The sequence below is a fragment of the Acanthaster planci genome, linkage group LG12 (genome assembly GCF_054643075.1).
Source record: "Acanthaster planci isolate LZ-2023a linkage group LG12, COTS_SCS, whole genome shotgun sequence".
In the NCBI taxonomy this organism is placed as follows: Eukaryota; Metazoa; Echinodermata; class Asteroidea; order Valvatida; family Acanthasteridae; genus Acanthaster; species Acanthaster planci.
The window spans coordinates 3,154,235-3,168,549 of record NC_141788.1 but is presented as its reverse complement, the minus strand read 5'-3'; the positions used below and the strand labels follow the sequence as shown (position 1 = coordinate 3,168,549).

The window sequence follows — 14,315 nt, the reverse complement described above, 5'->3', positions numbered from 1 at the left end:
AAACTGAACTTGATGCAAATGATGTTACAGCTTCGATTAGATTCGTTCAGTATATGAAAACTGCCTGACATGTGTACATACATGTATCTATATGCCCTGACAACACAGCCTTAGCAACCTTTGTTCTGCTTCGCTGGCAAGGCAATAAATATTTAATAATGAAATGAATTATATATTTTTGAACAAAACAAAATGGTACACAAAGTGAGTGTGGACATTCGAATTCTGAAATGTTTTACACTAAATTTGAACCTCGCCAACACTTCTTGAACAGTACCCTGGTTTTTCCAACTGGTGAGTGGTTCTTTTTGTTCATTTTTGTTTTTTTTTCCCCACAATGTGCTAAAACCTGAGCACTCAGCAAAATGTTTCCCAGGTATTGCAATTAATGTGGCGAGAATATCATAAGATGATCCCCCGGAGACAGGTGTAAGACATTCATGAAGCGGGAGGCATTCATCTCCCACTCCCCTACGGTCTACGTGCATCCAATCAAGAAAAAATGGATGAGCACAGCCATCCGATGGAGTATCGATTATGATGTATGTGATGATAAGGCCAGCGTGGTGCTCCTTGTGAGAGGGCGGTACCAAGGTTAAAGGATGTTTGTATTTAATATAGGCCGCGGCTCTAAACGGCTGTGCATGGAGACCCCCCCTTTATTAAAGGCAGACTGCACTGCCTAAGTGGAACACAAGGTTTGCATAACTTGAAATGATGTTTCTACATGTAGACTTTGCACAAATGGAACCTCATGAATTAATGACAAACCATCTCAGCTTAGCAACACAGCAACAAGGTTTTCCTTTTTTTTTTTAATTGGTGTTCGTTTTTCCTGTGAGTAGCCGTATCAGTGCTGACAAAGTGTCCATGAGCAGATCCTGGCTTACAATGTAGTTTTCCATTCCTGTTTGGCGAGTTGCAGGACTTGCAATTTTGGGGACTCAGACTCGAGCCCATCTTGAGTCACCATTTTGGTGATATGAAATAACAAACAATGGAGTAATGAACATTACTGAGCTATTGTGGCTCATTTAAATTCTGGTACATGACACCTGCATGATAATGTGTCTACTCATTAGTGTGATGTGACTCGTCCTCTAACCCATTCATTAACTCTGTGATTCCAGTCACTTCTAACTAGGACTCAGATTCAAAGTTACTCAGCTAGCAGTGAAAACCCAGTTTCTGATACTCAATCCAGGAACGTTGGTCAGCTACATGTACATATATTTGTTTGAGTCCTTCAAATGTAAAAACACCTACATGTAAACTCAAATGGCTGAGAAAGAGTTCCTCCTTTGTTCGATCAGGAGATCAAACCTCTGGACTTTTCGACACAGTCTGCAGTTTGCCGTTCAACAACCGTTGCTAAAAAAGCTTAAGACTAAAGAGGAGAAAAAAAAGGAGAAATTCTTCAGGCACACATGATTTGCACTACATGTATGCTCAGCCCATGTTCAGCCCAACCAGACTAAATCTAGGGCTGTTTATTCATTGCTTGGATACAGATCAAAACAGGCAACTGGTCTTAAAAAGAAGATCGGTGAATAAACATGATTTGTGTCAACACAGAAATATTTGCACGGCTCACACAGCTCCGGGGAGATAAAATGCTGCAGTGCCACACCCCTTAACCCCTAGCAGAGCTGCCTGCCTGTCTTATGCAGTAACCTGAACAAGGTTACTTTCATATGCACACGTGTGATAGCCTGCCTTGACAAGAAATCAGTTGCCAATACATGTGAATACATGCATGAGGAATGAACACTCATGAGTGTCTTGAACCTCTATGGGCAGGTGATGCTGCCTCAGTGAGAAGTAAGACATTGTCGGACTTTGCTTTCAAAGAAGGCCGTGATCAATAAATCATTTAAAGACTTATTTTAATAAAACGATGAGATGAACAATGGTGTTTAATAATGGTAAACATCGAATGAGAGAATACATTTTTGTTGTGTTATTTGGTACATGTACATACATACGACGACGTTATGACCATACTGTGTATTCACAAATATACATACACTTCAATCCAAACCTTCACCCAGGGCAAACGCAGTGAAATTCATGCATGCTGCTGCCAATAATGCAGAGTTGCTGACTCGAGTCATGTGACTTGGACTGAGTCGGACCCAAGTTGCTATTTTTACCGACTTGTTACTTGACTCGTAAATACCAGCTTTGACTGGTATGTGACCTGACTTGGACTTGCTAAAAAATGACTTATTACCAACCCAAGTCAGACGCTACTTGACCAGCCCCATACATTTTTACATGTATAACTCGTAACTGGTAACTCGTAAGTTGATGCCTCGTTCTTTTTGCTTATTACAGCTGGACAAAATAATGTGTAAGCTTGACTTGTACTTGGACAAAGAGACTTGTGACTTGAGTTTAGACCAAATGACTTGTGACTTGACTTGGACACTGTTTTGATGAAACTGGACAGATCGACCCTCAACTTTTAGTGAAAAACAGCTTTCCACATTAAGAGAAGACACCCGCTCAAATTGACGACAAAACCATCTCACTTCGTCTAATCTTTCCCCGGAACCAAACTAAATCATTCAGTGTAGGCCACCTTCTCCTCAACGACAGCCCCCGGAGCGATAGCACTTTGCCTTGCCGACTTGTGACTTCGTCAAGTGGCCGGCCCGAGCAGGTGAAAAATTTTATTATGGACCTGGCACATCTGTACAGGGCGCCTAAGTGTGCCTTAATACACTCCCGATACCCTAATTGTGTTAGGGATGGCATGATTCATTTAGGGGCGAAATGGGAGCAGACAGCGAGGGGGATCTGTGAAGTGTGAAGTCGAAGAGTTCTGGGAAATGTGAAGAGTGTTTAATGGAGTCCGGTTTGACCCCGAAAGGTTTGCATCCAGGTAATATACACCATAACACCGTAAATCAATTACTGTTACATGTATGTGCACTGGAATGGGAAGGAAGGCTATATGTATCACACAGGTGTTTGGTGGGATGCACGGTTTAACTGAGATGCCAAAAGACTTGAGGAGCTTATCTGTCAAACAAAACAAGTACATGTAATCTTTAAGAGTCTGGGAGTCCTTCCCGCATAATTCATTATTACGGTCATTCTTGTTTTTTACTGGATAAGTTCCAGCGAGAATATGAACATAAACTGTACTGTACTTGAGCTTTCATTTGGATGGTATGGTTGGGCTGTGAGAGTGGGAAGCACCTGGACGTCTGATACATGTACTTGTACACAAATGAAACTATGGATGCCGGGTTCCTGACTCATGTACTGGAGGCTGGGATGAGATTGACCAATGATAAAAATAGCTGAAAACAGCTGATAAATAGGCACAATGAAGCTGAACTGTGAAAATCTCCTCTACTTTTGCACACAGTCGGTGAGGAAAAAAACAGCTGAAATCCAAAACAAAAAAAGCTGAAATCAGCTAAAATGCTGAGAAACTTCACCCCTGTGAAGGTAAAGCAAAACTACTTTTCTGTAACTTTAGACTAAGTAGTTATTCCGATGATCTGAGACCAGGATACAAACTAAAACTCTAAAATAATTACTGGCAGCTTTCATTTTGCATGCAGAGCATGCAGCGAGGCAACTATGGGTGTCCACCAAGGATTGATGTCATTGCTTGGTAGTGGAGCAATCTCTCTCATTCGTGTACAGGGTTCCAGCTGGAAAACTTCAATTAACCCTAATCTTCCCCAACCACACAGAATTAAACAGTAGTAAAGTGTTTAATTCTGTGGGGATAGGTCAGGTAGGGGTAGGCTCATAAAAGCTGGCTTTTGCAATGGCTTTTGCATTGAGGTATTCGGCATACTCCAGAAAAACAAAGTCCAAGATTAGGCCCAGCAACCCTTGGCCGGTTAGGGTTAATAGCCCAAGTTGTAACCAAGTGTTTGATTTTATAGCCATCCTACAAATTTATGAGCCAACATTATGTATTTTGGCAGCCACATTTGTTTGAAAATAAAGATAAACAAAAAGCATGTCATTCACTCTGATTCATTTCAATTTGTGTGAACTGCTTTTCAAATGGATCAATTATTATAAACCGACTAACATTTAATAAAACCTACATCCTGTATATCTCATATTTCACACGTTTTGCTGGAAGTTATTGCCAAGGTTAGTACATGTGAAGAATACATACACATATAAATGATTGGGATACATGTACCAAATATCTTCTAGGATTGTAATCATACCACAGTTTGAATGCCTGATGGAAATCAAACACACTTCTTGGAGGACCTTCCGCGGCAACCCTCATCAAGGCATCCAGTGTGTCAGGTTTGAGGTTGCGCCATAACACAAGCACAAAATTATGCGGAGACTAAGCGTACTGTTCGTCTTCAAGGCCTACGAAGTACAATGCAAGTACATGTTGAGCCCACGCATACCTGTTCACTTGGGCCGCAACTATTTTTTTAGCTTGCCCGACCGGGTAGGCCGTGCCATAAATTTGCTTATCCGAATCGGATAAACATTTGCCCAAGATTTCCACGATTCGAAGAAGAATCCACGATTATTATGGTTATTTAACTTAGGCCTTATGCATTCACACAGTCTTTTATTTGGCCATAAAAATAATTGTGCTTCCGATTACACAATCGGTCGGTAGGATGGAATTTTTTTTGTTGGGGGGGCAATTTTTTTGTGCTGATTGAATGGCATGAATGGGGACTACAGCTTCCCAAATTATCTCAAAAAGTGATGAACACCTGTCTTAATCTATGTAAAAATGTCTACAGTTGAATATTCACTTGTAAGAATTATGGACACTTCACACAGTGCTACTCAGGCAATGACGGCAAACGGCCGACAATGTCCCTGTATCGCGTGAAAAGCATGCATGATGCATCCAGACCAGCAGGCGATAAACCTTGTGTCACGGCAGGAAATTTGTTAAAACACGCTTGCTTCAAGTACAAGCAAAACAACCTAAAATTAAACTGATGAACACAGAAAATACATACATAAATAAGAGACCAAGTTCTGTGAAGTAACTTGCAGTAAACCTCTTGCAACATCAATGCTTTTTCGACCTGCAGCTTTAGGGTTGCATGCAATATGCCTGTACGGCTGATGTAGAGTAACTGACCGGAATGAACAGTACATATATAGACTGGTTCTGGTTGCTACATTTCCATCATGCGTTCCTTCGCATGGGCGCGGCGGAAACCAGAGCAGCTTCGTTTAATGCATTGAGCTTTGCGCACGTTTTCACCACTGCGACAGCGAAAATGAATGGGAACTGTTCGTGAAAGTTGGAAATTAATACCACTGTGACACTTCAGCGACAAACAAGTGGTAAGGTTTGTCTAAATTTGCAAAATATTTGCCAATCTTTCTCGCCAGGTCAATGGAATAATAGCCTAAATTATAATTATTCGCCAGTTGGCGAGAATGACGTGGGCAGCTGGAACCCTGAAGTACATAAATCAAAAACGGATGACAACTTTTACATTTGTGTGTCAAAATTTCTCCTGTGAAGAGCAGCGGATGCAGAGCCTGCCAGTCTTTGGACAAGCGGATCATTCTCTTGAAATTGATCTGGTGTGTTAAAGTTTGAGCCTTGTAATTATGTGTGAACATGTACATGTGTGTTTTGCATGTCTGCGGATGTACACGGAACTGTGAGTACCTGTGTACAGACTTTTGCCATAATTCTTTAAACATGAAAATCAGTCTATGTGACTGATATTACGCACAATGTCGTAAAAATGTAACCAGTGGAGCAATAAATCCATGGCAACAAAGAGCAAAGCTACTGGTAATCTCTCGATTAAACCTTTTCCCATACAGACGCAAAGAGATCCAAACAATAACCCATTAGTTCCCTATGGTGCCAACTCACATGGAAATGCTTCACTGTGACTGATGCCAATCTGAACACAGATAGTCGGAAAAGTTGGATCAAGTCTGTCTACGCTAAGTTGGCAGAGTAGCCCCTACAAATCTGCCAGCAAGACATGCAAACAATGGCATCCCTCTTGCTTAAGTGCAACCTATTTTTCCCATTTTCTACTCATGACTAACAGCTGACAACCAAACTGCCAAACTGGTAACATATATCTGAGGTCCCATAAATGAAATACATCCAAACGAATTATACCAGTTTGGCCCCAGGAAACGGAATAACCACCTAACCAAAGGAATTTTTGGAAGCTTTTTTACACGTAGGCATTGTTGTCGAATGATATTACACATCGTCTTTTCTGCCATTGCCTGCATTTCGACATCTACGTTCTGTCAGCAATCATTATCATCGCATGGAAAGTAAGCTCGAGATGAGTGATACAGAGATACCACAGTTGCCAAGCACATCACCATGACAACGAGCTTGGTAGTCAAAATGGGTTTCAGGTGCATCATATGCATGTTGTACAAGCTGAATGACAGCACATGTCCAACATGCATTTCAGTTCTTGTTCACTGCACCAAATATGTGTTTAATTAGTTCCCATAAACAGGTGTTTAACGCTCCCTTTAATACTTTTTACTTTCCCTTAGATTCATTCTCCCTTCTGGTTCCATTCTTTGTGAGCTGCAGCTGTAGCTTAATGATCATTTTATACTTAATTTTTTTCGCGGTATCATTAAATCAAGCGTTGCATGTTCTTAAATTTGGTTCATGACGTCAATGGACATTTTTAATAAAACGATTCAATACAAGTGCTCAAGGATGACTGCATCACCCAAGACCCTACAGGCCAAGACATGTGACCTACTCCACAGAAAGGAGTCCACCAAAATCAGGATTCAATTCAGCTGAGGAGGCAGGCTTTAGTAAACGGTTTTTCAGTCTTTCCACTTCTGAGTGCAGTGGCTTTTTATTTTGCAATAAGCACATTGCCTGTTGGAGAGCAGGTTTCACCATCAATTATAACTATTCCTGGACTTCTTTTTTGATTTCGTGAATCTTCCTTATTTTGAGGCCAGTTCTATAAAATTGAAGTGCAGCAATCTGTTTTTCTTTCACCTGACAAATGGGCACTGATGCATACAGTGCAATTCTTGAGATCAATAATGACCCAAATTCACAGCAATGACAAACGAACAAGGAGAAACAGAGGGTAGCTTAAGAAAAGTATCTTGACAAATTCTTCCGTCTCTTAACTTGAGACAGAAATCAACAGAGCCAATTTATCAGCAAAGATGGGCAACCACACACATATATGTCTACACAAACGTGTAACAAAAACAGCATCTACAAATTCTATTCCTTCTGTCTACAGAACAAAGGGGCAAAATGACATATATCTCTCACTCTCAGCTGGGTTCAGCAATTTTCTTCTCAGAAATGGAATATCGTCTGCCGAGATAATGCTTCAATCATTCAGGTAAGGCTGTGGTGGGCTGCCGGGTAAACAGGTCTATTCTCAGGAGGGCACGGCTTATTGATTTAAGTGCTTTTAAAATCCCCTCTGATGTACTTCGATAATGCCCCGAGAATTCTGAGGGGAATTTCATGGGGGGGGGAGGAATTCAAGATTTCAAATCCAATTTATTCCAAATATAGCCTACTACAATGCAATGTGAACATACATGTACATGTACCTGATCGGCAATAAATCCAGCAGTTGATATATATACCATGTTATACATGTATGTGAGAGTATCCGAGGGATGAAGTAAGGATGATGCAAAAGGAGAGGCTCCACCTAACAGAACTTAAAAGCAGGCAGTGCAGAGTGAGTTTGGATTCTGTATCTATTCAGAAATGATGCGGACCTGTCCAGTTCCTCACATTGAATGGTAATTTGGTTGTTAACGTGTGATGTTCTTCAGCTCGGTAAATGAACACGTCCACCGGCTGGTCCTTTTTCTTCGCTGAAATGCTGGGGTTTGGACAAATGTCTTCACATCAAGTGCATTACTGTGTACAGCTATGAATTCAGGACACCCATACGATCAATCGATCTAGAGGCCTTGATGCTTAAAATGATCCAACTCGGGAAAACTTTCCTTTGATTAAAAACTTACGGTCATGCGTACATCCAATATCACCACTGAACTGAGCGCGGCCCTCAAAATATTATTACATCCCATGGGACTGACTTAAAGCATGTCTTGCTATTCCATGGATGAGATAGCACTATAAACAGGATGGTCTTCAAATATGTCAACAATGTTGAGAGGCCAGGTATCAAACTGCTTTTGCATATGTCGCCCACGCATCAAAGCAGTCAGAGTATCATCCAATGACTGACGAGCGATGAAAGACGTCGATGTACTAAGGTCTCTCATGTGCCAATGGTTGGGGAGAGTAACGATATCCCCCGTTCCACAGGGATACAGACGAGCAGACCTTTTGTACTATCCCTCCGCAACAAAAGTAGTTACCGGAAAAATAGCTGCCATGCAGAACCTCTGTACTGAAGGCGTAATATAATATGTATCACGATACACGTCGCCCGTATAAACATCCAGATACGCATCATGCCGTATCGCAACTTCTATCACGTTTGCTGATCTATCGGCAGTTGTTACATCCCTACCTAACGGCACGTGTATGCGCTTCAATATACAATAGTGTTCTCTTTTGGCAGAACACACAGATGTACATGAACATGTACTGGTACTTTGAGGTGATGGCGCCTCACTGTCATGCCTCCACACTGTGAGGTGATTTTTCTTCAGACAAGAAACCTTTCTGGATGTCCTGTATCTCTCCACAAAATGTCTTTACGTCTTTTTTTTATTGATCCAGTTAATGGGTCACACAGTACTCACTTCATGTATTATATGTAGTTTTTGTTCCTAAGATGCTGACTTTTTCTTTTTTTCTCAAATTGTTTTTCAATGAGCCAGTTCGGTATTCCAACAGTGCATGCTCAGAACGAGGCTACTTGGAAATAGCTACACTGTACATGTGCACGCACGCGATAGCCTGTCTTCCCGACAGACCTTGGCTTTTGGAAATACCGAAATTGGTTCAAATGTGAAGGGTGACGTGTTGGCTGGATTTACCTGTAGCCAACGTATCTACGTACTTATGATTCTTGTCATTTGCATGTCAGTGTATCGATCATCCAGTCTGCTCCAATTAACAACCTGTCCAAATTTACATATAGTACACTACAATCTACATGTCAGGTAAAGCTGTTTCATCGCGGTGGGCATATTCACACCAGCAACACTTACAGTGTAACACTGTGGTGTAACAAATTACACCAGCAACACTGCACAGTCTCAACTACAGGTAGTCTGTGATGTCATGACGTGATGTCCCATGGTGAGGGTGATGTGTATTTTTGTGGCCCAGTCATGCAATCGTTCTGGGCCAATGAAAATGCCGTTTTTAAGACAGAGGTACAACAAAACTGTACAAATCAGCTTTTGCCGAAGCTCCACGACGACTCAGATTTTGTGTGTCCAGTGAGAATGTTGCATTAAAATAGTGTGTCGTTTGTGATCAAACACAATGATGGTCACAATAGCGGAGTGTGAAATGAGTACTTACAGGTGCATGTTTGCCATACATGTACATGTACATGTACTTAAGGTACGTGTAAAGATTTAAATATGATTCAGAAAAAGGGTAGTGGTCCTGAAAAGTGAAACTGAAATTATTACTCTCCATTCTTGGGTCAAGCAGAAGTCACTCTCTTCACATACATGTACTTCGCACTTACACGTTCTTGACGAAAACAAAATGCACACATGTACATGTACTGTATTCAAATGCGTCTATTTTCCATACAAACATGTCATGGGCAGCTGGCAACGATGCCAAAAGATGACTTTTGGCAATGGCCAAGAGCAAAATAGAAAAAAATGTAACATGAGATCTGAAGCACACTGAATAATTCAAGTGCATCATTATCATAGTTAATCATGCGCTGAAATCAGATTACGGCTGATGAGTAGATCAGGCATCAGCTTCATAATTGAGTTCCATGCACAGCAAAGGGCCACACACTCACCACTTTACAACACGAGGGGTCTAAATAATAAATAGGGAGGGGTCTTATTAATAATAAAAAGGGTGTGCTCAAGCCTCCTTTGAAATCACAGTCATGTTTTTCTTCTTTGAAGTGGCTGCTAAAACTATGGTTGGCCGTCATTACAAAAGTAAAAGAATACATCAGAAGGTGTTCAAAACCCCATGCAGTTATATTTATTACCGAAAATGGGTCACGTGGGAAACACGTCCCATAATTCAATATTCCCTAATCCAATCTTAACCAAACTTTGCATGTTTTCCTTTGAGACCCTAATCTATCATCTCTCAAAATGTGGACAATAAAAATTTTCCCGCCGTTTGGTAGTTGGAGCATTAGGGAGACTTTGAAATGTCTCCCTAATGACCGATGTCTCCCTAAGGTTGAAAAATTTACCACAAAATGTCTCCCAAGTGACCTATTTGGAAATGTTAGAACATCAGATGAAAATAACACCTGACACCAACCTAAAGGGTCAAATGTCCATTTTGGACAAATCTGAGGTAAAATCGAAGACCAACCACCAGGTGATATTTGTGCAGACTTTTGTGGCCCATACTAGTTGTAGGCAAAATGAGAGTGGTCCATATACTGGTATGTATGTGTGAAAACTGAAACTCGTGATGGATGGGGTGCAAATTTGAAAAAAGGCGCAAAGAAGCAACACAACAAAACTATTAATAGAATGGGTTACTTCGTGAAAGATTGTTAAGGTTTATCTGAATTCAATTCCCAATCACAAATAAATTTACAAATGGCGTAAATTTATCATCAGTCAAAATAAGGCGTATCTTTCAGATTGGGTGATTGGACTAGAGGCAATGTCAGAAAATTCTAGAAAAAAATGAACAAAACAAAATACGAGGACGAGAAAATCAACCTTTCATGTCCTGAAACTATCGGACGTCATGCAATTTCTAGAGACAATCATGACGATGACAGTATGGCAGGAAAAACAACGCGCATAAAATCAGCATGATGACAACATTGTAAATTGTTAATAATGGGCCTAATCCAACTTTGAATTTGTCCACGCTCTGCTGAGCTTAAGTCTTCGCACAAGCACGCACTGCAGTAAAAAAAAAAGTGCTGCTGCCGGACATTTGCAATACAAGCTGTGACCCAAAATGCCCGCAGGCTCTCTATGTACGCTTAAAAAAGGGGGTTGCCGAGTTGAGGACTCGGTTCCATTAGGAGGACTTGGTCACAAATTTTCTTTCAACATTTCGTACTCCCCTATTAAAATAGATGAAAATGGCACCACTTGATGTTTGCAGAACTGGTCCTGAGGGGTAAGATACAGGGAGGGCGTCAAGGCGACCATGAATCCACCAAGGCATGTACACAAAGAAAAGTTGGCCACTGCACAATTTACCAGATGATCCCTGAACAGTTGATGAAGCGTTCACTTTAGAAGCTAATATCGGATTTTCTTGCAACAATATGACACCCACCACCTGATGCACTGTTCTCTTGATTATAATCATACGTGTACAAAAACAAAGCTTTTAGGGAGGACGTGCACCTGTTTTTGACTTTCCAGAAGTGCCAAATCTACACGTACCAGTATGTGCTGCACATGCTCACTCTGCCATTACATGCAGCGAGCCTACTCGTCTATCAGCCAATCAGTGACTGCCTACTGCCATCTTTATTTTGCAGGTGTGCTGCAGTTTGTGCGTTCACGGTGGCATGGTGGCCGCCATCAATTTACATTTAACTCTGTAACTTCTCTCAAAAGTCAAAAACTTGTTCTCTTTCCACAAACATAATCCTGCAGATATTCCACATGGCGTCAGGGTTACGCCCTAACTGTAGTGTCTGTTCCAACTGAAAGTGTGTGTGTGTGGGGGGAACCCAACTATAACGCCATTTTGCCTTATATCAGCAACTCGTGCTTGCAGAAATAGTCCTTAATTTGTGTGTGTGTGTCATGGATGACATATTTTTGGATGAATTCTGTCAACGGTGTACCGCATAAACTAAACTTGGAAAAGTTGAGAAATGTCTATACATTTTCCAGCTATGTAGCTACTGTAGGACAGCCTAATTGCAGCACTACATTTGGGGCAGCCCCAACTATACGGTAGTTGGAGCTCATTCTCTAGAGTTGGGGTTCAATATTCATCATGTGAGCACAAAAAGTCTAAAGAAGATTTTGTCCACTTGTCTACAGACCCGCAATGGTCCAGACAAAAATTGCACCCTCGAAATCAGCAAGATGTCAAAAATTTGGATTTGAGACCTGGTTAAATACTAAGACCTGCCTCGTGACCTACCAGCAAATATGGACACCCCATTTTCAAATACTGGCTAAAATCCTCATAGGATTTGCATGGCTCCTGGTGCTAGGCCAACTAGTGGTTAACTTACATTTGGGCAATTCCATGCAAAAATGAAAATGCATCAGTCCACTACTTTTGAAAACTGTAATTTAAAGTCATAAAATAAAAAAAAAATTCAAAACCAACCAAGGAAAGAGTTCCATACACAGACAACACTACTTTTCCTATAAATGTTATAACAGCCATCAGAAAGTGATGAGCCTAACAAGTCCCCAAAACTGAAATTTATCTGAGAAAATTCCAAAGCGTTTACTTAGAAAAAACACAATTTTTCAGACAAGTCTTATACAAGTTTGTGCATGGGGCATCAAGTGTTGTCTGAATGTGGCTCTCTTTCCCAACGTAAGTATAAACAAATATAGACCTGTAAACGGGGCCCGACGTATACTCCTTTGTCATAAACTGGGCCCTGTCCCAATTGATAGTGATTTCTTTCGATCAAGTTTATCGGAGATGTCCAGGAATATTATTACACATCTGCTGGCTCTTATGAGTTGCAATTGCACGAGTATGTTCACTACTTACCCTGCTCACTGTCCCCCAGGTTATTTGGCCCGAATTTTGGCCCAACTTGCACAAAACTGACGGCTGTTTCGTGTGACGTCACAGAGAGCAAGCCGTGCTACATCTTCAACAATTCGCAGCAGGTAATTGACTGGACGGGGAACTAGCATTGCATATTTGCTGCGACACAAAACAGCCGTAATTTTCCATGACTACTTGGATCGACAGGTACTCTCATGGATCCGACCGAAATTCGTATGTGCTGAAGTCTGAATGCAAATTAAACAGGCTCTCCTACAGACTACCATCACTTCACCATACAAAGGAGTCTGTGTAATAATATGATAGTTGGGCCAATATTCGTCCGGAATGGGGAAAACACCGACTGAAGGCAACATATATGAGGAAAAGGAGAGTTTGTAATAACAAACCGGGGGATAGTTAGCAGCGTAAGTTATGAACATTCCAGCTCACATTTTTGTTATAAGATCCAGTGGATGTCTGATAATATTCCCAGACATCTCAAATAAACTTAATCGAGAGAAATCACTCGGGACAGGGCTCAGAATATGACGAAGGTGTATATGCCGGGCCCAAGGTCCTTGCCTGCCAAGTAAAGAGAATTGAGAAGTCGGACTCAGCATACAAACCATGCTAATTACACTACACAAATGTACAATAACATGAGTTGGAAACTAGACCAGCACTGCTTGCACACTCACCGATGAAACAACTTTGTCAAAGTTCCTGCTTCATTTAATTCGTAACCCTTGTGGAACGTGCACGCAGGCCTCAGCAAAGACAGTAGATTCGCACAGGATGAACAGTACACTGTCGTAGAAACATGACCTAAACTGTTCCGACCGATACGGGAATGACGGGGAAAGATCGCGCTGTCTTTCGTCGGCAGCTCGCTGCGGTCTAGTCTGTGTACGGGTACACATGTACTGTACTTGTATACATACGTCACACAGGAAAATCATGCACAAGTGTACCTATTTGCATGTTTCCATGGTATCGCTACAGTAACTTGAAACTGTTAAACTTGTCTCCCAGTATCGACCTAAAAGAGGACAGTCAAGCTGGGTGACGTTTCTGCTTCACTGGGGACGGTAAACACATATACTACGGTGAATTTGAAAGGGATCCATGGGGTGAAATTAGCAACATCAACGTCTCCTGCTTCGTCTAACGTTGAATCCTGCAAGTGCCGCGGCACTGCTCCACTATACTAGGCGGGCGCGCCTGGCATGGGCACACCGAAGAACTTACTTAGCGGTTGTCATTGGTTCTCAGCACTTTCCAGCCACACGCACAATGGCCGAGCACGGGTACCAGCATTTACATTGCAAAATTAACGTGAGGGCGCTCTACCAAACATTACCCCTGTATTTCTGTCCAAATCAGAAAAATTATTTGATCCATTTCTTTTAAACCAAGATTCCTTTGGAGCTTTTAAGGGAGGAAAATGAAATAGAAATATAAACAGAGAAAAAAGAAAAAGAACATGAAGAAA

The 14,315-nt window shown here is 41.4% G+C and overlaps 1 protein-coding gene across 1 annotated transcript in view; it reads right to left on the bottom strand.

Moving 5' to 3' along the window:
• nim1k (NIM1 serine/threonine protein kinase) overlaps positions 1–14,080 on the bottom strand; it is a 46,194-nt gene extending 32,114 nt beyond the window's left edge. Inside the window, exon 1 of the mRNA XM_022231569.2 lies at positions 13,522–14,080. The gene's annotated coding sequence lies outside the window, so the exon portion shown is untranslated. The remainder of the gene's footprint in view (positions 1–13,521) is intronic.
• Between the last annotated feature and the right edge of the window lie 235 nt (positions 14,081–14,315).